This window comes from Mirounga angustirostris, unplaced genomic scaffold (genome assembly GCF_029215605.1).
Source record: "Mirounga angustirostris isolate CCGP_5_RB_7025 unplaced genomic scaffold, mMirAng1.0.hap1 SCAF_9, whole genome shotgun sequence".
NCBI lineage: Eukaryota > Metazoa > Chordata > Mammalia > Carnivora > Phocidae > Mirounga > Mirounga angustirostris.
Genome location: NW_026991717.1, coordinates 141409990 through 141437587, shown reverse-complemented (window position 1 = coordinate 141437587; position 27598 = coordinate 141409990). Strand labels below are relative to the sequence as shown.

The following is a 27598-nucleotide window of genomic DNA, read 5'->3' as shown; positions in this document are numbered from 1 at the left end:
AAGTTAATTTACCGGGACCTAATCATCATTTTTTTTGTTTTAATTAAGAATAGAAAGCATCAGCATATTGCTTCATTAAGTATGTATATAAGCTATTGGTGAAAATTTACACACACACACACACACACACACACACACACACACACCCCACTGGGAGAACCATGACTGATATGACTGTTACCAGATGCTTGTTTATGGTTCTAAAATACAGGAAAAATTTAAAGGTCTATCAACAGGAATTGGCTAAATCATAGTATATGCAGTCAAAGGAATTAAATACAGAATATAAAATTGATCAGATGTACAGATATCAACAGTTTTGATTCCAAAAAGTTAAAGGGGATGAGAAAAAGCTAATAGACTAATCTCTGCAGAATGTGAGGAGATACAAATAATTTTAATCCAAAAAGTGGATATAATTCCAAAAACATTAGAAATAAAGGGAAAAAAAATTACAAACAATACTGCCCAAACTTGAGAATTAAAGCAAAAGGATTTTTTGTGCAACATTATATATGCGTTATCCTCTTTTCTCTTGTAGTGGCTTAGGACTAGGAGCAACTGTTAAAAAGGCACTGCTCTAGGGGCGCCTGGGTGGCTCAGATGGTTGGGCGTCTGTCTTCGGCTCGGGTCGTGATCCCGGGGTCCTGGGATCGAGCCCCACATCGGGCTCCTGGCTCGGCGGGAAGCCTGCTTCTCCCTCTCCCTCTGCCTCTCTCCCGGCTCGTGCTCTCTCTCTCTCTCTCTATCTCTGTGTCTCAAGTGAATAAATGAAATCTTTAAAAAAAAAAAAAAAGGCACTGCTCTAGGGGTGCCTGGTCTCCCTCTGCCTGCCACTTCCCGCTTGTGCTCACTTGCACTCTCTCTCTCTGACAAGTAAATAAAATCTTAAAAAACTTAATTAAATAAAATTTTAAAAATTGGTAATTTCTGGGGGCACCTGGGTGGTGTAGTTGGTTAAGCACTGACTCTTGATTTCTGCTCAGGCCATGATCTCAGGGTCGTGAAACTGAGCCCTGCACTGGGGTCTACACTCAGCACGGAGCCTCCTTGTCCCTCTCCCTCTGCTCCCCGCCCCAACCCAGCTCGTGCACTCTTTTTTTTTAAGATTTTATTTATTTGAGAGAGAGAGAATGAGAGAGAGAGAGAACACGAGCAGGGAGAGAGGCAGAGGGAGAGGGAGAAGCAGGCTCCCCGCCGAGCCAGGAGCCCGATGTGGGGCTCGATCCCAGGACCCCGGGATCACAACCCAAGCCGAGGGTCAGAGGGAGAAGCAGACTCCCTGCTGTGCAACAAGCCCGATGCGGGATTCGATCCCAGGACTCCAGGATCATGACCTGAGCTGAAGGCAGTCACTTAACCAACTGAGCCACCCAGGCGCCCTCTACCTCTTAAAGTCTTTTTTTAAAAAAAATTGATAGATCCATGGGCGCCTGGGTGGCTCAATCAGTTACGCAACTGCCTTCAGCTCAGATCATGACCTCGGGGTCCTGGGATCGAGCCCCGTGTCAGGCTCCCTGCTCAGTGCGGAGTCTGCTTCTCCCTCTCCCTCTGCCACTCCCCCTGCTTGTACTCTGTCTCTCTCTCAAATAAAATCTTTTCGATAAATAAATAAATAAATAAATAAATAATAAATTGGTAGATTCTTATTCTTAAATTTACCAACTGGCCGTCTATACTTTTGCTATATCCTGTGAAGCTATGTATCCATAAACTTAACCTGGGTGTTAAATTTAGGTTATGAATCAAAAATCATTTTGTGACTCCAAATTTTTGGCTTCTTATTTTGGGCATTCTGAAGGAAATGTAAATCAATCTGAACGGCATTACTAGTATAATATTATTACTACTGTTATAAACTAACATGTGTACTTAACTATGTAGCAAGTACTATGCACTTTTACCTGTGTTAGCTCATTTAATCTTCCTAACAACCCTCTGAAGCACTATTCCCATTTTACAGATTGGAAAATTAAGGCATAGAGAGAGGAAGTAAACTGCCCAAGATCTCACCCATGAGCAGCAGATTCCAGAACCCATTATGTTAACTGTTATATACAAGGCCTACATTTTATTTTTTTTATTTTTTAATTTTTTTAAAGATTTTATTTATTTATTTGACAGAGAGAGACACAGCGAGAGAGGGAACACAAGCAGGGGGAGTGGGAGAGGGAGAAGCAGGCTCCCCGCAGAGCAGGGAGCCCGATGTGGGACTCGATCCCAGGACCCTGGGATCATGACCTGAGCCGAAAGTCGCTCAACTGACTGAGCCACCCAGGCGCCCAAGGCCTACATTTTAGAGACACCGTAAGTTATCAGAAGTATAAAGCGATCAAAAGCTAAAGCACATTTTTCCACCTCACAATATTATCCCATTAATTACTTCAACATTTAAGAATTCTCAAATGAGGGGCACCTGGGTGGCTCAGTCATTAAGCGTCTGCCTTTGGCTCAGGTTGTGATCCCAGGGTCCTGGGATTGAGCCCCGCATCGGGCTCCCTGCTCCGCTGGGAAGCCTGCTTCTCCCTCTCCTCCTCCCCCTGCTTGTGTTCCCTCTCTCGCTATGTCTCTCTCTGTCAAATAAATAAATAAAATCTTTAAAAAAAAAAAAAGAATTCTCAAATGACAAGTCTGTCCTCTATAAATCAAAGAACTCAGAAACAATTTTGGTATCTAAATACTTCTATCTTGCTACAATCAAATTATACACGTCTTTGTCTGGTTCTCCTCCAGGCTCTTCTTTTTTAAAATGCTAAAAGGTTAAGTTGGAATAAATAAGTGCATAATTTTTTATCACAAGCTCTCTGGAATTAAAGGCTACAGTAAACACAGAAATATTATAAAGCCCTTAATAGGGTGCCTGGGTGGCTCAGTTGGTTAAGCATCTGCCTTCAGCCCAGGTCATGATCCCAGGGTCCTGGGCTCAAGTCCCACATCAGGCTCCCTGCTCATCTGGGAGTTTGCTTCTCCCTCTCCCTCTGCCCCTCCCCCCTGCTCCTTCTCTCTCTCAAATAAATAAGATCTTTTAAAAAAGGGTGATGCAATCGCATTTCTATTAAAAAAATTTTTTTAAAGCCCTTAAAAACGCAAACTTCAGGGTGCCTGGGTAGCTCAGTCGGTTAAGCATCTGCCTTCAGCTCAGGCTATGATTCCAGGGTCCTGGGATTGAGTCCGGCATTGAGCCCCACGTAAGGCTCTCTGCTCAGCAGGGAGCCTGCTTCTCCCTCTCCCTATCCCCCTGTTTGTGAGCACACAGGCTCTCTCCCCTCCCCTAAATAAATAAATAAATTCTTAAAAAAAAACAAAAACAAAAAACACTTCAAACTTCATCCAAATGCTCCTGAATTTGAGAGAAACCTGACATACCCTATCTCTGCCAGGTGATGAAAGTCAACATCAATATTTGGTAAGTCATGCTGATAGTATGTACCCCTGCAAGTCATCTTGAACCTCTTCTCCCCCACTTCCTGCCAGGTCCCTAACCCCAACCTACTGAACCCCTCAATTGTACCTCCTCAACTTTTCTCAAATCACTGTCTTTCCAACCCCACTGCCACTGTCTTAAGTTGAGGTCTTCATCTTTTCTGACCTTATCTGGAACTCTCCAGGCTAACCAAGACCCCACACATGAACCTATCCTCAACATCAGTCTCTCCACTCTGGCTAAAGCAATCTTTCTGACTCACAATTCCGATTAAATCACTTCTGATGTTTAAAATCCTTCCACAGAGAGAGATCATAACCCTCCCCTCCTTAAGTGTGGAATGCACATAGTATCTTCCTCAAAAGAAGATGTTATAGAAAGGAGGATGGGCAGGCGGGAAGGGAGTGATTAACCTCACAGTGGAGATACCTGACAAATCAGCCAGGCGATGAAAGCCAACATCGACAGAGACTAAGCCATGTTACTAGTATGTGCCCTTGACATGTGATAGGAAAGGTACATTACATCTGGGGTCTTCCTCCCAATACCTTCGGTCTAACCATTAGAAGAACATAGATAAATCCCAACTGAAGAACATTTTTTTAAGATTCCTGACTAGTATTCCTCAAAACTGCCAAAGTCATCAAACACAAGGAAAGTCTTTAAGACAGTGTCACAGCCAAGAGAGCCTAAGGAGACACGGCCACTAAATGGAATGTCGTGTCCTGGATGGGATCCTGGACCAGGAGAAGGGCATTAGGTAAAAATTAAGGCAATCTGGGCGCCTGGGTGGCTCAGTTGGTTAAGCGACTGCCTTCAGCTCAGGTCATGATCCTGGAGTCCCGGGATTGAGTCCCGCATCGGGCTCCCTGCTCGGCGAGGAGCCTGCTTCTCCCTCTAACCCTCCCTGCTCTCATGTACTCTCTCTCTCTCTCTCAAATAAATAAATAAATCTTTAAAAAAAAAAATTAAGGCAATCTGAATAAATTATGATTTTGGATAATAATAATGAATCAATATTGGTTCATTAATTGTAACAAATGTACCATACTAATGTAAGATATTAATACTAGGGGAAACAGGGAGTGGGATATACAGGAATTTTCTTTGTAACTTCTGTAAATCTAAAACTACTCTAAAATAAATTTACTTTGAAAACAAATCCTCCCAGAGCTTCCCCATTGTCTTTAGGATAAAGCCATAACATTCTAAGGCCCTACACAATCTGGCCAGCCTTTCTAACCTTATGTCCCATTCTCATGACTCATCTACCCCACACATGGTAATTCTACTGCTGTGCCTTTTTACTTTCCCACATCTTTCTTCATACATTTCCTTCTCACTGCAATGCCCCTCGCTATCTTTTCCCACCAGCTGACTCTCATTACTCTTTCAAGATAGCCCAAGGATTAGCATCTTTGGAAAGTCTAACTCTCCCAGGCCAGGTGAGCAGTCCACCCCTCCTCAATACTCCCATAACACTCTCATAGCTTAAAGTCTGATCATTCATGGTTTGCATGAAGACACACTGCAGGGTGCCTGACTGGCTCAATCAGTGGAGCCTATGACTCTTGATCTTGGGGTTGTGAGTTCAAACCCCATGCTGGGTGTAGAGATTACTTAAAAGTTAAAAACCTTCAAAGAAAAAAAGAGGAAAAACCAAGACACATTGCTGCTGGGCAAAGAAAAGGGGCTCTGTAAGTTAAGACTCAATTATTATTCATAGTGATTATTGTGAGTGACTTTGGGATCAATTAGATCTCATTATTATTAACTCTTACTATGTGCCAGTAACTGAGCTAAAGCATCTTACATTTCTGTGTCACAAAATACACAAAACAACCTTATGAGGTAAGAACTGTTCTATCTCTGTTTGAAAACAGGGGTTAAGTGACTTGCATTCAAGCCCAACACTGGCCAGGATCTGAGCTCACCATCTGAGACTAAGTCCCACGCAGGGTCTGAATCCTACCTTAACCACCTTGTCCCTGAGGGATGCGCAACAGTTTCACGGACCCCTGCTGAAAAATGGAGAATGCTTTCCTTGTGTCCAGGTTTCTATGAGCATTAAAAGGGGCACATATTAGGGCGCCTGGGTGGCTCAGTCCGTTAAGCGACTGCCTTCGGCTCAGGTCATGATCCTGGAGTCCCAGGATCGAGTCCCGCATCGGGCTCCCTGCTCGGCGGGGGGTCTGCTTCTCCCTCTGACCCTCCTCCCTCTCATGCTCTCTGTCTCTCATTCTCTCTGTCTCAAATAAATAAATAAAATCTTAAAAAAAAAAAAAAAGGGGCACATATTAGTAAGTTCCTGGTACCTACTTAATAACGATTGTCCTCTTCTGTCTCCCCTATTAGACAGGTCCTTGAGACCTGTGTATCTTCACTGTCTGACACATTCAAGGTGCTTCATAAAAGATGAGTAAGTTAAAATGCATAAAGTAACAAGTTAGGTGGCCAGCTCATGGAAAGCTTTAGAAAGGGAGCAGTACATATTCTAATCCGGATCACCCCAGCAGTCCAGACTGACAAGGGTGGGAGCCAACAGGCTGAGCAGCACAAACTCTATCCCCACAGAAAGGCTATTTCAAACATACCATGATTCACAATATTCCAAACTGACCTCAGAATTAGTTGTATCAGTGTCCGGTAACCTGAGTCCAGCCAACGCCTCACCTACGTCCCTTTCCTGATTCCCAAGAAGGAAGTGAGATTCTAATCAAATGCCACTGAGGTAAACTGCTTATACTAGCAACTGGATTTCTGGACTCCATTTATTTTCTTCTCATTCCCCTGACCTACAGGTGCCTTGGACTCAGACTCAGTCTTCTCTAGAGAAAATACAAATATGTTTCTTCAATGCTATCAATTTAATTGACTCAACCTTTAACACCAATGTAGTTTCACCACATATAAACCTTAAACCAAAACAAACAGGGACAAAATACTTCCAAGACACGAGTGGCGGCACAGTGTTGACCCCATGTGCTTTCTCCCAGTGCTTTTTTTTTGTTGTTTTAAAGATTTTATTTATTTGATAGAGAGAGACACAGCGAGAGAAGGAACACAAGCAGCGGGAATGGGAGAGGGAGAAGCAGGCTCCCCGTGGAGCAGGGAGCCCGATGCGGGGCTCGATCCCAGGACCCCGGGACCATGACCTGAGCCGAAGGCAGACGCTTAACGACTGAGCCACCCAGGCGCCCCTCTCCCAGTGCTTTTAACACTACGCCACCAGCGACGTCACCAAAGCGCACTCCTCCGCACAGGCAAGAAAGACTATACTGGTGCTTCGGTACCAGGTACTCCTACAGGGAAAAGCCTCAAGCCACAGTCCAATTAATGGGGATGCACCACCATCTTAGGGGCGGCTCACCCCAGAACACAACATTCCCAATATCCTCACCATTTCGCCACAGTCCAGCAAAAACGTCAACTACTTGAACTGCCAGCTGAGGACATACCTTTTGAATTCACACACGTTCTAAGAACGTCCTTATGAAGAGCTGAGATAGGAAAAAGAGAACACGGAATTCCTTCCAAAAGTTTCGCAGAGCAGGACGTTAGAAATGGGTACAGATAAAGTAGCCACCAAAAATGTTGACAGATGTATGCTGTCAATTAGTTTAGGCTTTCTGAAGGGCAGTTTGGCAATGTTTACCAGAGGCTCTACTAATTTATCCAAAACAAAAGATCTATCTACAAAGTTGTTCATCAAGTGCTGCTAAAAAGGCAATAAACTGGCAATAGCTCAGGAAGCCTGGGTGGCTCAGTCAGTGTAAGTGTCTGCCTTTGGTTTAGGCTAGGGTCCTGGGATCGAGTCCCGCATGGGGCTCCTTGCCCAGCAGGGAGCCTGTTTCTCCTCTGTCTGCCACTCCCCCCGGCTTGTGCTCTCTCTTCTCTCTGACAAATAAAATCTTAAAAAAATAAATAAATAAATTGGCAACAGCTCAAATGTCCAACAACAGAGACTTAAAGTTTCGTACAACAATACAGTGGAAACTACGCACACATTAAAAGTTGTAGAAGTGCACTTAACTTGGGGAAACAGTAAAGTAAAACAGCAGACTATGAAGAAGCACCTTACAGAATCATCCCATACAACTCATGTCCAACTGAAACCATGTTTCTATAAACAGAACTAGGTAAGTCAGAGGGGCCTCCCCGGGCTCCAGCAACACCTGTGCTCACCCCTAAGGAGAGGAGCTACTGTCCACGGAGCTGCTCTCTACCAGTGCTTGTCCCAAAGCTTAATACTTAACAAATACAAATTACACTGTTGACTAAATTTTTCTTAGGAAAAACACTATTTTCTTCTCTCTTTAACCTTAAGAGGTTAGGAGATGCTGAGAGTATAAAGCTACTGATGTAGTTTAATGAAAGAAGGAATGAATATCCAATCTTTTGGTGCAATAAAAAATAGCACTATGGGTCAGATATTTTTTAACTTACTTATTACTGACTTTTCTACAATTAATCCAGATTTGTGAGAATTTTATTAGATTCCAGCCTCCACAGTCTTTCCTTACGGTGCCATATCCCTCTAAAAAACTGTCGAGCATTTCTGGTCCCACACAGTCTAAAATGCCCTGTTAGAAGCATGACAAATGTACAGTAGGCATAATTTCTGAATATACTGACACTAACCTAATCAGACCCAAGAGTAGTGTTCAAACAAGCTGGGCTCCAGAAAGCACAGAACCAAATTAAAAATAAGACTTTTTGCTGTGTTTTTCAACAGGAAGTAGGGAATTCCTTCCTTTTTGACATATAATGATATAATGGACTTTTTTGGGGGATACCATCTCATTCTTGTGACCAATGATCTATATTGTATATGTAGTCTGAAGCTACAACTATTACTATTCTAATTCAAACAATAACACTTAGATAAAAATAAACATTATAACCCCAGAACTCAGCAATATCACAATATACAATATTACTGGTGGTTCTCTTTTAAAAACAAAGCTGAGCCAACTTAAGATTGTAATTTATGCAAGTCAAACCATATTAAGGAAACTTTATCCTTTTTTTTTTTAAAGATTTTATTTATTTATTTGACAGAGAAAGAGAGAGACAGCACAAGCACGGGGAGCGGCAGGCAGAGGGAGAGGGAGAAGCAGGCTCCGTGCCAAGCAGGCAGCCCATTGTGGGGCTCGATCCCAGGACCCTGGGATCATGACCTGAGCAGAAAGGCAGACGTTTAACCAATCGAGCAACCCAAGCATCCTGAAACTTCTATCCTTAATATTATACTTGAAGATGAAAACCGTCGTACAATTTCTTCATAGCATACTAATCTGGTAATAACACTTTAACAGGGGCGCCTGGGTGGCTCAGTTGGTTAAGCGACTGCCTTCGGCTCAGGTCATGATCCTGGAGTCCCAAGATCGAGTCCCGCATCGGGCTCCCTGCTCGGCAGGGAGTCTGCTTCTCCCTCTGACCCTCCTCCCTCTCATGCTCTCTGTCTCTCATTCTCTCTCTCTCAAATAAATAAATAAAATCTTAAAAAAAAAAAAAAACACTTTAACAATGGCAGAAACCCAGATGCTGTCAATTTATTAGCAGTCACAGAAAAGGTACATCTCTTTTCCCCTTAATTTAGAACAGACTGAAAAGTTAATTTTATTACACAAGGTATGAAAAGAAACTTAATTTTTGCCCAAAAAACCTATGCAAAAGTATCTTCAAATTTCCGTATGTTAAGAAAATCACTTACAAATCACAACAAATATCACTTACCTTATACATCAAATTCTTAGAGCTATTTTATTAAAAAGCAGCAAAATGTTCACATTCAGCAGAGCACATAAACTGTACTAACTTTGGCTCATATCTACACAGAACCTACTAAGAGGAATTGGTTAAACAGAGGAGCTCAGAGCTCAAACCACCATGGGTTAGAAAACAATCACAGGGGGCGCTTGGGTGGCTCAGCTGGTTAAGCGACTGCCTTCAGCTCAGGTCATGATCCTGGAGTCCCTGGATCGAGTCCCGCAACGGGCTCCCTGCTCAGCAGGGAGTCTGCTTCTCTCTCTGACCCTCCCCCCTCTCATGTGCTCTCTCATTCTCTCTCTCTCAAATAAATAAATAAAATCTTAGGAAAAAAAAAAAAAAAGAAAAAGAAAACAATCACAGGTTAGAGTTCCAGTTCTGCACTTAGAAAGTTTAAGACACTGGAAGTTTCTTAGAAGGAAGCCTTTATCTTCTTATATGGAAAAGGCAGTTAAAAAGAATCTCCACCTCACAGTCAAAGAATTAAATGAGACAATACATGTAAGGATCTTGGCTAAATGCCTTGGCTCACCTCGAGTACTCTACTTACCAAATAATTGATTACTCTTATTATTAAAGCCAACTGCTGGGAGTAAAACAAGCAAAAACAAAACAAAACAACAAACCTAAAAATAACTGAACATTACTTCCCTCATGCTTCTTGGCTATGGCTATCTTCTCCTACATTTCCAAACATTGGTCTAGGCCCTAAGTTCCTTGTTCAGGTTGTAGTAACATCCTTACCAAACTTTGAGATTCTTCTCCTTGCTTCCAAATCCAAATCTATTCCATAAACGGCAGCAAGAAATATTTCCCCTCTACTGTCCATGTGATAGTACTTCACATTACTTTGCAAGAATGTCTCCAAAATTCATGCAAGCTCAGAAACTGACTCAGAATATTAAAGCTACAAAGAATATCACAGATGGAGTTTGCTGGGGTGCCTGGGTGGCTCAGTGGTTAAGTGTCTGCCTTCGGCTCAGGTCATGATCCCAGGGTCCTGGGATCGAGCCCCGCATCGGGCTCCCTGCTCCGTGGGAAGCCTGCTTCTCTCTCTCCCACTCTCCCTGCTTGTGTTCCTGCTCTCGCTGTGTCTCTCTGTCAAATAAATAAATAAAATCTTTAAAAAAAAGAAAAAAGGTCAGATAAATTGAGGGATATTCTACACAACACCTAAACCTGACTAGAATGCCTCAAAACTCTCAAGATCATGAATAACAAGTTAAGACTGAATAACAAGTTAAGACTGAGAAACTGTCACAGACCAGCAGAGACTGGGAAGGCAGGACAATTAAATGCAATGCGGTACCTTGGATTGGATTCCAGAGCAGAAAAAGCAAAATGTGAATAAAGGCTGGAGCTTGGTTAGTAATAGTAATGTACCAATGCTGGCTTCTTAATTTTCATAATGTAATGTAATGGTAATGTAAGATGTTAACATTTGGGGGCGCCTGGGTGGCTCAGTCGGTTAAGCGACTGCCTTCGGCTCAGGTCATGATCCTGGAGTCCCGGGATCGAGTCCCGCATCGGGCTCCCTGCTCGGCAGGGAGTCTGCTTCTCCCTCTGACCCTCCTCCCTCTCGTGCTCTCTGTCTGTCATTCTCTCTCACAAGTAAATAAATAAAATCTTTAAAAAAAAAAAAAAAAAAGATGTTAACATTTGGGGAAATTGGGTGAAGGGTCAGATAACCTACCATAGTCAGGAAACGTGAAGGGACTGGTAGCCACTCCCTTGCTGAGAAAGTAACACTCTAAAAACTCCCAGAATTAGAGCCATAAACATAAGCAAACTCCCCAATGAATGCAGTGCCCGACTTGGGGCTCGATCCCAGGATCCCGAGATCATGACCTGAACCAAGGTCAGACACTTAACCCACTGAGCCACCCAAGTGACCCTGTAGCTCATTTTTAAAAAGAAAGATCATTCAGGGGCACCTGGGTGGCTCAGTGAGTTAAGCATCCAAGTTTTGATTTCCACTCAGGTTATGATCTCAGGGTGATAAGATCAAGTCCCGTGTGGGGCTCCTCGATCAATAGGGATTCTGCTTGAGGATTTTCTCTCTGCCTTCACATTCCCCCTACCCCCGCTCACATGTGTGCTCTCTCTAATAAATAAATTTAAAAAAATAAAATAAAATTGCATTAGATAAATAAAATTTCTAAATACCTAAAAGGATGGATAAGACTGAAAGTTGTGTTTTATACTCCAGGTAGTTTTCCAGTGTGCTGACATTCTAATTACACACCAATTATGAAGTTCTCTGTATCTTCAAAAGCCATTAATTAATTAATCCTCAGAACACCTCTGTGCTATATCAATCTTACTCTGGATTGAAAACAACTTCACTAGAAAGGTTAATATAAAATTAGCTCCATGTGGAAAGAATCAGTCTAGGATTAGGATGAAAATACCTGGTGGGTTGGTTGGCTGATTGTGTGTGTATATATGTACGTATGTATGTCATCTCTACCCCCGACGTAGGGCTTGAACTCACAACCCTGACATCGAGAGTTGCATGCTCCTCTGACTGAGCCAGCCACGCACCCAAAAATACTTGTGGTTTAAAAAAAAAAAAAAAAAAAGATTTATTTATTTTAGAGAGAGTAAAAGCAAGAGAGAGAGTGAACCGGCATCTGCCGGGGCGGGGGGGGGGGGGGGGGGGGGGGGCCTCAATCCCAGGACCCTGAGATCACAACCTGAGCCGAAATCAAGAGTTGGACACTCAACCAACTGAGCCACCCAGGCACCCTGAAAATACTTAGGTTTTAACACATCTACCAAGAAGCCAGTATGGGGGGTGGAGCAAGATGGCAGAGGAGTAGGAGACCTGGATTTCATCTCCTCTCAGGAATTCAGCTGGATAGGGATCAAACCATTCTGAACACCTACAAACTCAACAGGAGATCGAAGAAAAGAAGAGCAACAACTCTCTCATCAGAAAAGCGTCTACTTTCTGGAACGTAGGACGTGCGGAGAAGTGAATCCGAGGCGATATTCGGGAGGATAGACGGCGGGGGAGGGGCCTCCATCGGCCGCTTCTGGCAAGTGATAGAGCCGCGGAGCACAAAATCGGAACTTTTAAAAGTCTGCTCCGCCGAGGGACGTCACTCTGGTGGCTAAGCGGGGGGTGGAACCCTCCGGGACAGTGTGGTGTCAGGACCCTCGGGGTCACAGAAAGACCGGGGGTGCCTGAGTGTGGCCGAGCTCCCAGGAAATAGAGCAGGGAAGCCGGCTGCAGAGGCGGAGCCCAGGCGCGGGCTCTCAGCTCGGGGTGGCCATAAACCCTGATCCGCGGCCCAGTCGGGCCCCTGCTCCTCCAGCAGGGACCCAACAAGCGGCAGATCTGGGGAGACTCCCCTTCCTTCCCTGGAGGAGCCGCGCGGGAGCGCACCGCAGGGATCTGCTGGGTTTGGAGACTCCACCCGGGGTCGGGTGCCAGAGAGAGAAACGCGGTCACAGGCCGGGCGAGCACGGAGTGCGGCCGGAGAGCGGGGACACGGGAGTGACTGACGGCTTTTCTCTGGGGCTCACTGAGGAGCGGGGCCCCGAGTTCTCGGCTCCTCCGGGCGGAGATTGGGAGGCCGCCATCTTCACTCTCCGCCTCCAAAGCTGTACGGAAAGCTCGCAGGGAACAAAAGCCCCGGAGAGCAAACCCGAGCAGATGACTTAGCCGGGAGGGGGCAAGGGCGGGGCGATTCCGCCTCCGGCAAAGGCATTTGGAAACCACGGCAACAGGCCCCTCCCCAGAAGATCAGCGAGAACAGCCGGCCAAGCCCAAGTTTACCGATCAATGAGAACGGCAGAACTCCAGCGCTAGGGGACTACTGCACATAGAATTCACAGCTTTTTTACCATGATTCTTTAGTCTTTTAAAGTTAATTTTTTTTTAACTGTCTTTTTGTCTTTTTATTTCTTTTTGAATTTTTCTTTTTCCCTTTTTCAACCAACATCTTATCAATCCCTTTTTAAAAAAAAAATTTTTTTTATTTTTCATTTTTAGAGTCATATTCTATCCTTTCATAGTAGTTACCCCTATTTTTGGCATATATATATAAGTTGTTCTCTCTTTAAAATTTTGAGATAGTTTCTTCTAACAGATTAAAATATACCCTAAATCTCTAGTATATGGTGTTTTCTATTCCCCTGCCTGATCACATCCTCTCCCTTTTTTTTTTCTTTTTCTTTTTTTTTTAAATCCTCTTCTTTCTTTTTTCAAACAACTTCTTATCAATTCCTTTTATAAAATTTTTTATAATTTCCATTTTTACAGTCATTTTCCATCCCTTCATCATATCAACCCTTATTTTTGTACATATATAAGTTTTTCTTTCTTTAAAATTTTGGGAGACACTTTCTTCTAAAAGACCAAAATACACCCCAAATCTAGTGTGTGGCACTGATCTATATACCATATAGATCATATTTGATCACATTCTGGTTTTTCTTTTGTTGTTGTTGTTTTGTTTTGTTTGTTTTTGTTTTTATCTTTATCTTTTTCTTTTTTTTTTTTCTTTTTCTTTTTTCTCTCTTTCCCCTTCTTATCCCACTGCTTCAGGTCTTTTCTGATTTGTTTAGAGTATATTTTCTGGGGACGTGGTTACTCTGCTAGCATTTTGTTCTCTCATTAATCTATTCTCCTCTGCACAAGATGACAAGACGGAAAAAATCACCTCAACAAAAAGAACAAGAGGTAGTACCGACTGCCAGGGACCTACTGAATACGGACATTAGTACGATGTCAGATCTAGAGTTCAGAATCATCACTTTAAAGATACTAGCTGGGCTTGAAAAAAATATGGAAGTTATTAGAGAAACTCTTTCTGGAGAAGTAAAAGAGCTAAAATCCAACCAAGTAGAAATCAAAAAGGCTATTAATGAGGTGCAATCAAAAATGGGGGCGCTAACTGCTAGAATAAATGAGGCAGAAGAGAGAATCAGTCATATAGAAGATGAAATGATGGAAAATAAAGAAGCTGAGAAAAAGAGAGATAAACAACTACTGGATCATGAGGGCAGAATTCGAGAGATAAGCGATACCATAAGACGAAACAACATTAGAATAATTGGGATCCCAGAAGAAGAAGAAAGAGAGAGAGGGCCAGAAGGTATAATGGAGCAAATTATAGCAGAGAACTTCCCTAATTTGGGGAAAGAAACAGGCATGAAAATCCAGGAAGCACAGAGAACCCCTCTCAAAATCAATAAAAACAGGTCAACACCCCGACATCTAATAGTAAAACTTACGAGTCTCAGAGACAAAGAGAAAATCCTGAAAGCAGCTCGGGAGAAGAGATATGTAACCTACAATGGTAGAAACATTAGATTGGCAACAGACCTATCCACAGAGACCTGGCAGGCCAGAAAGGACTGGCAGGATATATTCAGAGCACTTAATGAGAAAAATATGCAGCCAAGAATACTCTATCCAGCTAGGCTGTCATTGAAAATTGAAGGAGAGATAAAAAGCTTCCAGGACAAACAAAAACTAAAGGAATTTGCAAACACAAAACCAGCCCTACAGGAAATCTTGAAAGGGGTCCTCTAAGCAAAGAGAGACCCTAAAAGCAACATAGACCAGAAAGGAACACAGACAATATACAGTAACAGTCACCTTACAGGCAATACAATGGCACTAAATTCCTATCTTTCAATAGTTACCTTGAATGTAAATGGGCTAAATGCCCCAATCAAAAGACACAGGCTAACAGACTGGATTAAAAAACAAGATCCATCGATATGCTGTCTGCAAGAGACTCATTTTAGACCCAAAGACACCCCCAGGTTGAAAGTGAGGGGGTGGAAAACCATTTACCATGCTAATGGACACCAAAAGAAAGCTGGGGTGGCAATCCTTATATCAGACAAATTAGATTTTAAGCCAAAGACTGTAATAAGAGATGAGGAAGGACACTATATCATACTTAAAGGATCTATCCAACAAGAAGATCTAACAATTGTAAATATCTATGCCCCTAACATGGGAGCAGCCAATTATATAAGGCAATTAATAACAAAAGCAAAGAAACACATTGACAACAATACAATAATAGTGGGGGACTTTAACATCCCCCTCACTGAAATGGACAGATCGTCTAAGCAAAAGATCAACAAGGAAATAAAGACTTTAAATGACACACTGGACCAAATGGACTTCACAGACATATTCAGAACATTCCACCCCAAAGCAACGGAATACACATTCTTCTCTAGTGCCCATGGAACATTCTCCAGAATAGATCACATCCTAGGTCATAAATCAGGTCTCAACCGGTACCAAAAGATTGGGATCATTCCCTGCCTATTTTCAGACCACAATGCTTTGAAACTAGAACTCAATCACAAGAGGAAAGTCGGAAAGAACTCAAATACATGGAGGCTAAAGAGCATCCTACTGAAGAATGAATGGGTCAACCAGGAAATTAAAGAAGAATTAAAAAAATACATGGAAACCAATGAAAATGAAAACACAACTGTTCAAAATCTTTGGGATGCAGCAAAGGCAGTCCTAAGAGGAAAGTATATAGCAATACAAGCCTTTCTCAAGAAACAAGAAAGGTCTCAAGTACACAACCTAACCCTACACCTAAAGGAGTTGGAGAAAGAACAGCAAGTAAAGCCTAAACCCAGCAGGAGAAGAGAAATCATAAAGATCAGAGCAGAAATCAATGAAATAGAAACTAAAAGAACAGTAGAACAGATCAACGAAACTAGGAGCTGGTTCTTTGAAAGAATTAACAAGATTGATAAACCCCTGGCCAGACTTATCAAAAAGAGAAGAGAAATGACCCAAATCAACAAAATCATGAATGAAAGAGGAGAGATCACAACCAACACCAAAGAAATACAAACAATTATAAGAACATATTATGAGCAACTCTATGCCAGCAAATTAGATAACCTGGAAGAGATGGATGCATTCCTAGAGATGTATCAACTACCAAAACTGAACCAGGATGAAATAGAAAACCTGAACAGACCTATAACCACTAAGGAAATTGAAGCAGTCATCAAAAATCTCCCAAAAAACAAAAGCCCAGGGCCAGATGGCTTCCCAGGAGAATTCTACCAAACATTTCAAGAAGAATTAATACCTATTCTTCTGAAACTGTTCCAAAAAATAGAAACGGAAGGAAAACTTCCAAACTCATTTTATGAGGCCAGCATTACCTTGATCCCAAAACCAGACAAAGACCCCATCAAAAAGGAGAATTACAGACCAATATCCTTGATGAACATGGATGCAAAAATTCTCACCAAAATCCTAGCCAATAGGATCCAACAGTACATTAAAAGGATTATTCACCCTGACCAAGTGGGATTTATCCCTGGGCTGCAAGGTTGGTTCAACATCCGCAAATCAATCAATGTGATACAGTACATTAACAAAAGAAAGAACAAGAATCATATGATCCTCTCAATAGATGCAGAAAAAGCTTTTGACAAAGTACAGCATCCTTTCTTGATCAAAACTCTTCAGAGCATAGGGATAGAGGGTACATACCTCAATATCATAAAAGCCATCTATGAAAAACCTACAGCAAATATTATTCTCAATGGGGAAAAACTGAGAGCTTTCCCCCTAAGGTCAGGAACGCGGCAGGGATGTCCACTATCACCACTGCTATTCAACATAGTATTGGAAGTCCTAGCCACAGCAATCAGACAACAAAAAGAAATCAAAGGCATCCAAATTGGCAAAGAAGAAGTCAAACTCTCACTCTTTGCAGATGATATGATACTTTATGTGGAAAACCCAAAAGACTCCACCCCAAAACTGCTAGAACTCATACAGGAATTCAGTAAAGTGGCAGGATATAAAATCAATGCACAGAAGTCAGTGGCATTCCTATACACCAACAACAAGACAGAAGAAAGAGAAATTAAGGAGTCGATTCCATTTACAATTGCACCCAAAACCATAAGATACCTAGGAATAAATCTAACCAAAGAGACAAAGGATCTGTACTCAGAAAACTATAAAATACTCATGAAAGAAATTGAGGAAGACACAAAGAAATGGAAAAACGTTCCATGCTCATGGATTGGAAGAACAAATATTGTGAAGATGTCAATGCTACCTAGAGCAATCTACATATTCAATGCAATCCCCATCAAAATACCATCCACTTTTTTCAAAGAAATGGAACAAATCATCTTAAAATTTGTATGGAACCAGAAAAGACCCTGCATAGCCAGAGGAATATTGAAAAAGAAAAGCAAAGCCGGTGGCATCACAATTCCGGACTTCAAGCTCTATTACAAAGCTGTTATCATTAAGACAGCATGGTACTGGCACAAAAATAGACACATAGATCAATGGAACAGAATAGAGAGCCCAGAAATGGACCCTCAACTCTATGGTCAACTCATCTTCGACAAAGCAGGAAAGAATGTCCAATGGAACAAAGACAGTCTCTTCAACAAATGGTGTTGGGAAAATTGGATAGCCACATGCAGAAGAATGAAACTGGACCATTTCCTTACACCACACACAAAAATAGACTCCAAATGGTTGAAAGACCTCAATGTGAGACGGGAGTCCATCAAAATCCTAAAGGAGAACACAGGCAGCAACCTCTTTGACCTCAGCCGAAGCAAGTTCTTCCTAGAAACATCGCCAAAGGCAAGGGAAGCAAGGGCAAAAATGAACTATTGGGACTTCATCAAGATAAAAAGCTTTTGCAAAGCAAAGGAAACAGTTAACAAAACCAAAAGACAACCGACAGAATGGGAGAAGATATTTGCAAATGACATATCAGATAAAGGGCTAGTATCCAAAATCTATAAAGAACTCATCAAACTCAACACCCAAAGAACAAAGAATCCAATCAAGAAATGGGCAGAAGACATGAACAGACATTTTTCCAAAGAAGACATCCAAATGGCCAACAGACGCATGAAAAAGTGCTCAATATCGCTCGGCATCAGGGAAATCCAAATCAAAACCTCAATGAGATACCACCTCACACCAGTCAGAATGGCTAAAATTAACAAGACAGGAAATGACAGATGTTGGCGGGGATGCGGAGAAAGGGGAACCCTCCTACACTGTTGGTGGGAATGCAAACTGGTGCAGCCACTCTGGAAAACTGTATGGAGGTTCCTCAAAAAGTTGAAAATAGAGCTACCATATGATCCAGCAATTGCACTACTGGGTATTTACCCCAAAGATACAAAAGTAGGGATCCGAAGGGGTACGTGCACCCCGATGTTTATAGCAGCAATGTCCACAATAGCCAAACTGTGGAAAGAGCCAAGATGTCCATCAACAGATGAATGGATAAAGAAGATGTGGTATATATATACAATGGAATATTATGCAGCCATCAAAAGGAATGAGATCTTGCCATTTGCAACGACGTGGATGGAACTGGAGGGTATTATGTTGAGTGAAATAAGTCAAAAAGAGAAGGACATGTATCATATGATCTCACTGATATGAGGAATTCTTAATCGCAGGAAACAAACTGAGTGTTGTTGGAGTGGGGGGTGGGGTGGAGGGATGGGGGGACTGGGCGATAGACACTGGGGAGGGTATGTGCTCTGATAAGCGCTGTGAATTGTGCAAGACTGTTGAATCTCAGATCTGTACCTCTGAAACAAATAATGCAATATATGTTAAGAAAAAAAAAAAGAAGAAGAAGAAGAAGGTAGCGGGAGGGGAAGAATGAAGCAGGGGAAATCGGAGGGGTAGACGAACCATGAGAGATGATGGACTCTGAAGGGCAGGCAGGGTTCTAGCGGGGAGGGGGGTGGGAGGACGGGTTAGCCTGGTGGTGGGTATTGAGGAGGGCACGTTCTGCATGGAGCACTGGGTGTTATGCACAAACAATGAATCATGGAACACTTCATTTAAAACTAATGTTGTAATGTATGGGGATTAACATAAGAATAAAAAAAAAAAAAAAAAAAGAAGCCAGTATGGCTGTATGTTTTAAACCTGAGGACACTGGGCACCTGGGTGGCTCAGTCGGTTAAGCGTCTGCCTTTGGGTCAAGTCATGATCCCAGGGTCCCGGGGTCGAGTCCCACATCAGGCTCCCTGCTCATCAGGAAGTTGGCTTCTGCCCATGCCCCACCCCCGCTCGTGTGCACTCTCTCTCTCAAAAATGAAATAAAGTAAAATCTTTAAAAATAAATAAATAGGGGCGCCTGGGTGGCTCAGTTGGTTGGGCGACTGCCTTCGGCTCAGGTCATGATCCTGGAGTCCCGGGATCGAGTCCCGCATCGGGCTCCCTGCTCAGCAGGGAGTCTGCTTCTCCCTCTGACCCTCCCCCTCTCATGCTCTCTCTATCTCATTCTCTCTCAAATGAATAAATAAAATCTTTTAATTAATTAATTAATTAACCTGAGGACATGAAGTCACCTAAGAGGACCCACAGTAAGAACAATACCAGTGGGAAAACCTAAATCCAAACACTAGGCACACAACAGCATTCATCACTGTGATGAGGAACATTTTGCAAAGATATCTTCAAAAATCTTGTTCACAAGTCTCTAGCCCGTATGTGTTTGGGTTACAGTCAATGTAAAGAAATTATATAAGGGATGCAGGATCTAGTTACAATGTAGCTGTAAAGTGCTGCCTTGTCTTTGCCCCCTGCTCAAAATAAAGCTGTTACCTTTCTAGCCCTGTCTGCCATGGTGCTTAGCAGCCAGGGATGCATGGTCTCAGACATGTTTACCAAGTAAAACACTGACTTGAGGGGCGCCTGGGTGGCTCAGTCATTAAGCGTCTGCCTTCGGCTCAGGTCATGATCCCAGGGTCCTGGGATCGAGCCCCACATCGGGCTCCCTGCTCAGCGGGAAGTCTACTTCTCCCTCTCCCACTCCCCCTGCTTGTATTCCCTCTCTCGCTGTGTCTCTCTCTGTCAAATAAATAAATAAAATCTTTTAAAAAAAATAAAAAATAAGAAATTATATAAGGGAAGAACTAGGCTTGAGGAATTTCTTTTTAAATAATCTGAGTAAAGTGAATTCAAAGAATGAAAATAATTTGTTTCCACTCAAAATGAATGAGTTCAAGAAACAATTCACACAAGCTTAACCTTAATTTTGGAATCCACTGCACGGACTGGTTCACAAATATTTTTTCATCTTTTTTTTTTTTTAAAGATTTTTTATTTCATTATTTGAGAGAGAGTGAGCGAGAGAGAGGGAGAGAGAACACGAGCAGCGGGAGGAGCAGAGGGAGGGAGAAGCAGACTGCCCGCTGAGCAGGGCGCCCGATGTGGGGCTCTATCCCGGGACTCTGGGATCATGACCTGAGCTGAAGGCAGACACTTAACCAACTTAGCCACCCAGGCGCCCCTCATCTTGCTTTTTTTTTTTTTACACACACCACCAGTGGGAGGGAAAGACGGTACAAAACAAAAGGAAATATCTATTGATCAACTATTATGTGCCAGGAACTTTCACAAGCCTTAGCTTGTAATCATCGCAATTTTCTGAAATAGATACCAAAGCCAGTTCTTAAAAAAAAAAAGTGGAAAATCATAAAAACACAGGAAAATGTCATGATAAAAAGAAAAAAGCCAATTACAAAACTTGCCACAGGAAAGGTACTGAGAGGAAGGAATACCAATGAGCTTGATGAAAGGAAAAAAATGTCTGAATGTGAGTCATTCAGCTTCCTGCCATTCTAAAGTGCAACAGCAAAGATACTCCTTTGGAAGCCAGTGTCAACTCATACAGAAGAAACTAGTAAAAATGGTTGTCTCCAGGGAGGGGAAAATGGAAGGCTAAGAATGCAGGAGAAGTCTCCTTTTTATGGTACATACCCTTTTGCATCTTTTAATTCTGTACCACATATCTGTATTACCTATTCAAATATCCGATTAAAAAAAAAATTTTTTTTAAGTCAACCACAGGCAAAGAGGTGTGACCAAGACCAACAATTATAAATTACACAGATCAGATCAGTTCTGATCGCCTTCCTCTGCCAGGGAACACTGTGGTTCCAAAACACCCTTCTCTCTAGGCCTCCCACATCACAGAGAGGGGTCTGCTGTCAGCACCCCAGAGCCATCATAAGGCATTACTCAATGACTGAATGACTAGCTCCAGTGAGAACTAAATCTCGTCTTTACTCACTCTTTACCCAAGTGCCCAACTCAAAATGGAATCCATATTGTACATGATGGTTACAAACATGTAAAATGAGTCTTCTGAGAATTAAGGAATAACACTATAAAATTCAAGTTATTTTCTAATAGCTTTTTTCCATACTTCTCTGAAATCGTGCATACACCCTTCCAATTTTATGTGCACAGTTATGCATTCTAAGTACATTCATTATTTACCAATAACAATATTTTTGTCTGGGGCGCCTGGGTGGTGCAGTCGGTTAAGCGTTCAACTCTTGGTTCCGGCTCAGGTCATGATCTCAGGGTTGTTAGATCGAGCCCTGTGTCCAGCTCCACGCTCAGCGGGGAGTCTGCTTGACATTCTCCCTCTTCCTCTACTCCTCCCATGCGCGCACATGCACACCCTCTCTCTCTCAAATAAAATCTTTAAAAATAAATAATATTTTTGTCAACTGGAAGACAAAATGTTAAAAAGTAGGTGGTTGCTATGTATCTATCAAAAAAGTCTCATCTGGGAAGCTGGTTCTAGGTAATACAAACAGAATATACTAGCAAGAAATGCGGTTTGGAGAATTTTCACCCAAATTAGGGTCTCAATGAAAAGACACAACATACTTAAACACAAAATATTTAAATACAGATGTGGAGGAATGGTACGACACTTGAGGAACTGTTCAGAGGAACAGAGAGGCAAGCTTACGTGTGGAAGAAACGGACATAATGCAATCACACAAAACACTCAGGCAAAGGTCTGAGAAATGTGAATGCTCCCAAAGAAGGCAGAGTAGGGGAGAAGGAGCCTGTAACTCACTTCTCAGCATTCCTCCTTCCAGGTAAATGGATACAGGAGGCTCAAGGTATTCCCTGTCGGCCATTCTTTAATGCAGCTAACATTTATCGGGATCAGTCCAGTCTAACATTTATCAGGATCAGTGTTAACAGTCAAGTGTCACCGAACAAGGTCCCAGCTCTGCCTAGATCAAAGGAGAGTTCTCTCTCTCTCCACCCCTCAGTTTTCTTGTCCATAAAAATGGAGGACATAAGACTTTCCCCACAGAGATGAAATAAGATAGCATTTTAAAACAAGTAGCAAAGGTCCTGCTACATATTGGGAGCTTAAAATAATCGATCCGGATGTGAAAATAGATTCAATCACAAGGATGTTTTTAAGAGACCTGGTTACAATGCTCTCATCTAAAGCAGATCTAGCAATTCCTACTTATTCCAGCCAACTCAGCATAAAGATCTCCAGTCTAAGTTTCCTTTTATTTAAAAGATCTACTCATAGTCAACTCAGGCAACACTCAGCCATAAGAAATCAGATGTGTGTAGCTATCTAAATCATTAGGGAGCCCATTTATTTCACAAGTATACTTACTCTTTTTTTTTTTTAAGATTTTATTTATTTTTTAGAGAGCGAGAGAGAAACAGCATGAGAGGGGCAAGGGTCAGAGGGAGAAGCAGGCTCCCCGCTGAGCCGGGAGCCCGATGTGGGACTCGATCCCAGGACCCTGGGATCATGACCTGAGCCGAAGGCAGACGCTTAACCATCTGAGCCACCCAGGCGCCCACAAGTATACTTACTCTTATCAACCATTTCTACTTCAGTCTCCCCTCATTACTGTCAATATACAAAATTTACTGTCAAATTATTCTAGCCAACCATAGTCAGCAATTTATTGTGAAACAATGACAATTCCATCAGCTGCTAGTAAGTTAGGAGTTAACTTTAAAAATGAGAACATTCTCATTAAGATATCTGGATTCTATTATGAGTCCGAGTCTCAATGCCTAATACAGCAACTGCTATTGAGAAGAAAACTAAACTATTCGGTACAAGGGGAAACTATCCAACATTTGATGACTAGGACTGACAATTCTGAAATGAGTCCTATACTTTTAAAACATTTCAGGAAACTCATTCCTAACCTGGCTGTAAGGAACCCACAATTCCAATGAGAACAAATGGAGCCCAGTCACCCCAGGACTATTCCTTCTTATACAACAACCACAGAATAACCAATCGCTTGCAGAAATGTAGAAATTTCAAAAAAGTACCCAAGACTCAGTTTCCCCATAAGTAAAATTAGAGGACTGGACTTGACCTCTAGAGTCCATTTGATAAACAAATGAAAGGGCATAATCCTGTCCACTATGTTTTGAAGTCTGACCTCCCTTTCCCGCGATCCCAGGAAATCCTGTTTTGTTTTGTTTGTTATGAGTGGGTATGGTGAGGTTTGTAAAATTTGTGTTTTTTCACTCACTTCTCCCTGAAACTTAATACAATGACTGAATAATAGACTAATCTTAGTCATTAAACACTGCTGATTACTTTGATTCTTCAAGCTCTCTCTCCTTTCTCTCTTCACTGCCTTCATATACAACCAGGCTAGACAACCAATCTATTTCCTTAGAGACTCTTAGTGCCAATTTCTTCATCAATCAGATTTTTTACTCTAAACGGAACCCACTCTGCTACTAGAAATAACTAAGAGGCTCCCAAAACGTCTAGGAAGGTAGGAGAATCAGGCTTAGTGGCCTGATCACAGGCCGACCCCGGAATGATCCCACAGTGCTGCTCTGGTGGGCACTGCTCAAGCTGCTGCACAACAAGGGCCCTGGACAGTGGGCACTACCATTAGAACCTGCTGCCCCTAAAAGCTGGATGCCCTTCAGCCTACTGATGCTGGGCCTACTTTACACCACCTGCTTCCCACTCTCGGGCTTGCCTTGGGATTCAGGGAGCAAAAGTTACATGTCTATATGGCTAACTACAAAGAAGGGTGGGAAGGAAAGCATAACAGCTCCCACTTTAGGATTAATAAAGCAGGAAATCCCCCACCAAAGAGAAGAGTGTTCAAAAGTACTAGTGGCCAAACTGCATAATACCCACAAGTGATGCCACACCAGCCGCTTCCTTCCTAAGGCCCATGCCTAGTTTGTTCTCAGCTTATTCCCTGAAGCTTGGTGTTACGGTTCTCTCTCTCCTCACTCTACAGAGTGAAATCATTTTCAACTCTCTTAGCTGTTTCTACTATTTCTAAACAACATGTTTATACTGCTATTGATTTCCTCCCCAGTTTCAATAATATCTATTCACTACCTTATATAGAAGAGGAGGATTTGGCTTTCTTATACAAACCACCTCTCCCTTTCTCCAGTCATTCCACAATATGCTTAATATGTTTTGATTAAATTAATATTTTAGCTGTTTGTGACTATGTAAATGCTATCCACAGCTGATTCACGTTGCATACTATTATTACAGGTCCATTTTTGTACAGTATGCCTAATCTGGAATTAATAACTGTCTTCTTTTGCCTGCTTGGTTTTCTGCATCCTCAACACTAATTCACTCCCTCCCTCCAAACTTCCACTAGAAGTGTAAATCTCAGTTGTTTATTTCTTGAAAATACCCCTCGAGAGCCGTCTTCACTCGCCGATCTGGACGGCTGGTTGATGCCTGCAGAGCTACTATCTCAAGATTTCCCATTACCATCACCCTGGGAATTCCCTTCACCTTATCTCCCTTGTTGAGTTCCCCTTTTCCTGGATCCCATGTCCGAGCCAAGCTTTCAGGAAGAATAAGCAAATGGGTAAATATACTGAGGATAATGAAAAGCAGGACTCTCGGTGTCAAAGAAGGGAGTTAAGAAAGAGGAAGGCCAGAATGAACTCTATGGTGCCCGATCAAAAATGGTGGCACTGGTATGAATCCAGGTGTCTAATATATACAAATGGATAGGTATAGAAAGATGTAATAGAGGTGTGTATGTATATACATAAATGTCCTTTCTAGTTCTGCCCACTGAGAGGCCTCGAAGCAATGATACTCTGGCAGCAATGAGCACATCTAAGGCCCCAGTCTTGGTTTCTACAGTACTATTCCCGCCACCAAAAGCAATCAGTCCTCCTTAAAGAAACAGCTGACTACAGCATGAGGCAGGAAAAATACAAGATGAACTTGGAATATTTTGACACATCAGCAAACAAAGAAGTATTCAAAGAATGGTGGAAACTTGTCAAGAGGACAAAGGAGCCAGCTTGAAGGGGCCTTCACTGGACAAAGCTGGAATAATTTGAGCATCAAATAAAATAATAATAGTTATGAATTGTAATTCTTTGAGTAAAATGGAAAATCATAAGTCTACACGGATATAAATAAAGGAATAAATGTGTGGCAGAGAATTAGAAGCTACATACTATTTCCTCACAAAATATTTATTACAAATCAATTAGTATAAAAATATTTCTTAAACAATTCTACAGTGCAGAAGAATCCTGGCAGACACCAATTAAAAGTCAAGAAATAAAGGTTAGTATGGCCAATAACAGGACAAACCTGTATTGTGTATCTTCTGCTATGATGCACTAAGAGCATAGTATCTCTTCTGCACTATCCCTGCCCCAAAACACAAAACTTGAATTTAATCATGAGAAAACACCAAACTCAATTCTCATCTATAAAGTAACTAGTTGTATTCTTCAAAAATATCAAGGTCATAAGAGACAAGGAAAGACCAAGGAACAATTCCAGATGGAAGGAAACGAAAGAGACAGGACAACTAAATATGACACATAATCCAGGACTGGATTCTGGGCCTTCAGAGAACATTACTGGGACAAATGATGAAATTTAAATGGGTTTGTGGATTAGAGGTATTGCTGCATCAATATTCCAATTTCCTCATTTTGATAGTTATACTGTGGTTGTAAAGGAGAACACCCTTATTCGTAAGAAACACACAGTGACATATTAAAAAATAATGGAGCAGGGGCGCCTGGGTGGCTCAGTTGGTTAAGCGTCTGCCTTTGGCTCAGGTCATGATCCCAGGGTCCTGGGATCGAGTCCTGCATCAGGCTCCCTGCTCAGTGGGGAGCCTGCTTCTCCCTCTGACCCTCCCCCCTCTCATGTGCTCTCTCTCATTCTCTCTCTCTCAAATAAATAAATAAAACTCTTAAAAAAAAAAAAAAGATGTGGAGAAACTGGAACCCTCCCCTACACTGCTTGTAGGAATGAAAAATGATGCAGGCACTTTGGAAAACAGCTTGGCAGTTCCTCAAAGGTTAAATACAAAGTTAACATATGACTCAGCAATTCTACTCCTGGGTATTTCCAAGAGAAATGAAACACTTATTTCCACACAAAAATTTGTATACAAATGTTCACAGCAGTCTTATTCATAATAATTAAAAAGCAGAAACAACAGGGGCGCCTGACTGGCTCAGTCAGTAGAGCATGAGACTTTTGATCTTGGGGTAATGAGTTCAAGCACTACGTTGTGGGTAGAGTTTGCTTAAAAATAAGTTCTAGAAAAATTTTTTTTAAAAGTAGGAACAACACAAATGCCCATCAACAGATGAGTGGCTAAATGTGGTATATCCATATAATGGAGTATTATTCACCAATAAAGAATGAAGGACCAATACATGCTATAACATGGATGAACCTAAAAAGTACTATGCTAAGTAAAAGCCAGTAACAAAGGATCACACATGATATGATCCTGTTATATGTAATGTCCAGAATAGGCAAATCCAGAGACAGAAAGTAGATCTGGTGGATGCCTAGGACTGGGTGTTGGGGAAAATGGGGAGTGACTGCTAATGGGTATGGGGTTTCTTTTAGGATGATGAAAACGTTCTAAAACAGATGTAGTGATGGATGCACAACTCTGTAAATATACTAAAATCACTTAACTGTACACTTCAAATGGGCAAATTATATTTCAATAAAGCTATTATTTAAAAACAAACAAACAAACAAAAAAACCCTCTGGGGCACCGAGCTGGCTCAGTCAGTAGACCATGTGACTCCTGATCTCAGGATCATGAGTTTAAGCCCCACATTGGACAGAGAGCCTACTTCAAAAAACAAAACAAAACAAACCTCAGAGAACAAAAATAAAGTATCACATCTGTCCCTTATTCTCAGAGTCCCACAAAAGGCAGCACATGTAGTGATGGGGAGGGTAAGCACCCCCCCCTTAAAAAAAAAGAGAGAGAGAGAGAGACTTGTCTAAAAAATGCCTTTGTTTCCACACTTGACACAGTTTGACATAAGACTCCTACATTGGAAGAAATACTCCCAGCATCCGAAGACACTATTCATTCCACTGTCACCTACATTCCAGTGTCATGCAGATCCTCAGGCCATTGTTATAACTTGATTTGTTGCCTCTGGAAGATTTTGGGGTCCTCTCCCTTCTCACTGTTCTGAAATCTCATTGGGATATAACGGCATATATTTTCTCTTATTCACTGTGCTGGGCACTCAGTAGATCTGTTCATTCTGGAGATTTATGACCTTCAGTCCT

At 42.0% G+C, this 27598-nt stretch overlaps 1 protein-coding gene and 1 non-coding gene across 2 annotated transcripts in view; one reads left to right on the top strand and one right to left on the bottom strand.

Annotated features, from left to right (window-relative positions):
• The window catches only part of RCOR1 (REST corepressor 1), a 122579-nt gene that overhangs the window by 50079 nt on the left and 44902 nt on the right, over positions 1–27598 (bottom strand). The window lies entirely within an intron of this gene.
• LOC123842819 (small nucleolar RNA SNORA63) lies at positions 19744–19874 on the top strand. Its single transcript, XR_006790476.1, has one exon. It is a non-coding gene; the product is annotated as a small nucleolar RNA SNORA63 (small nucleolar RNA).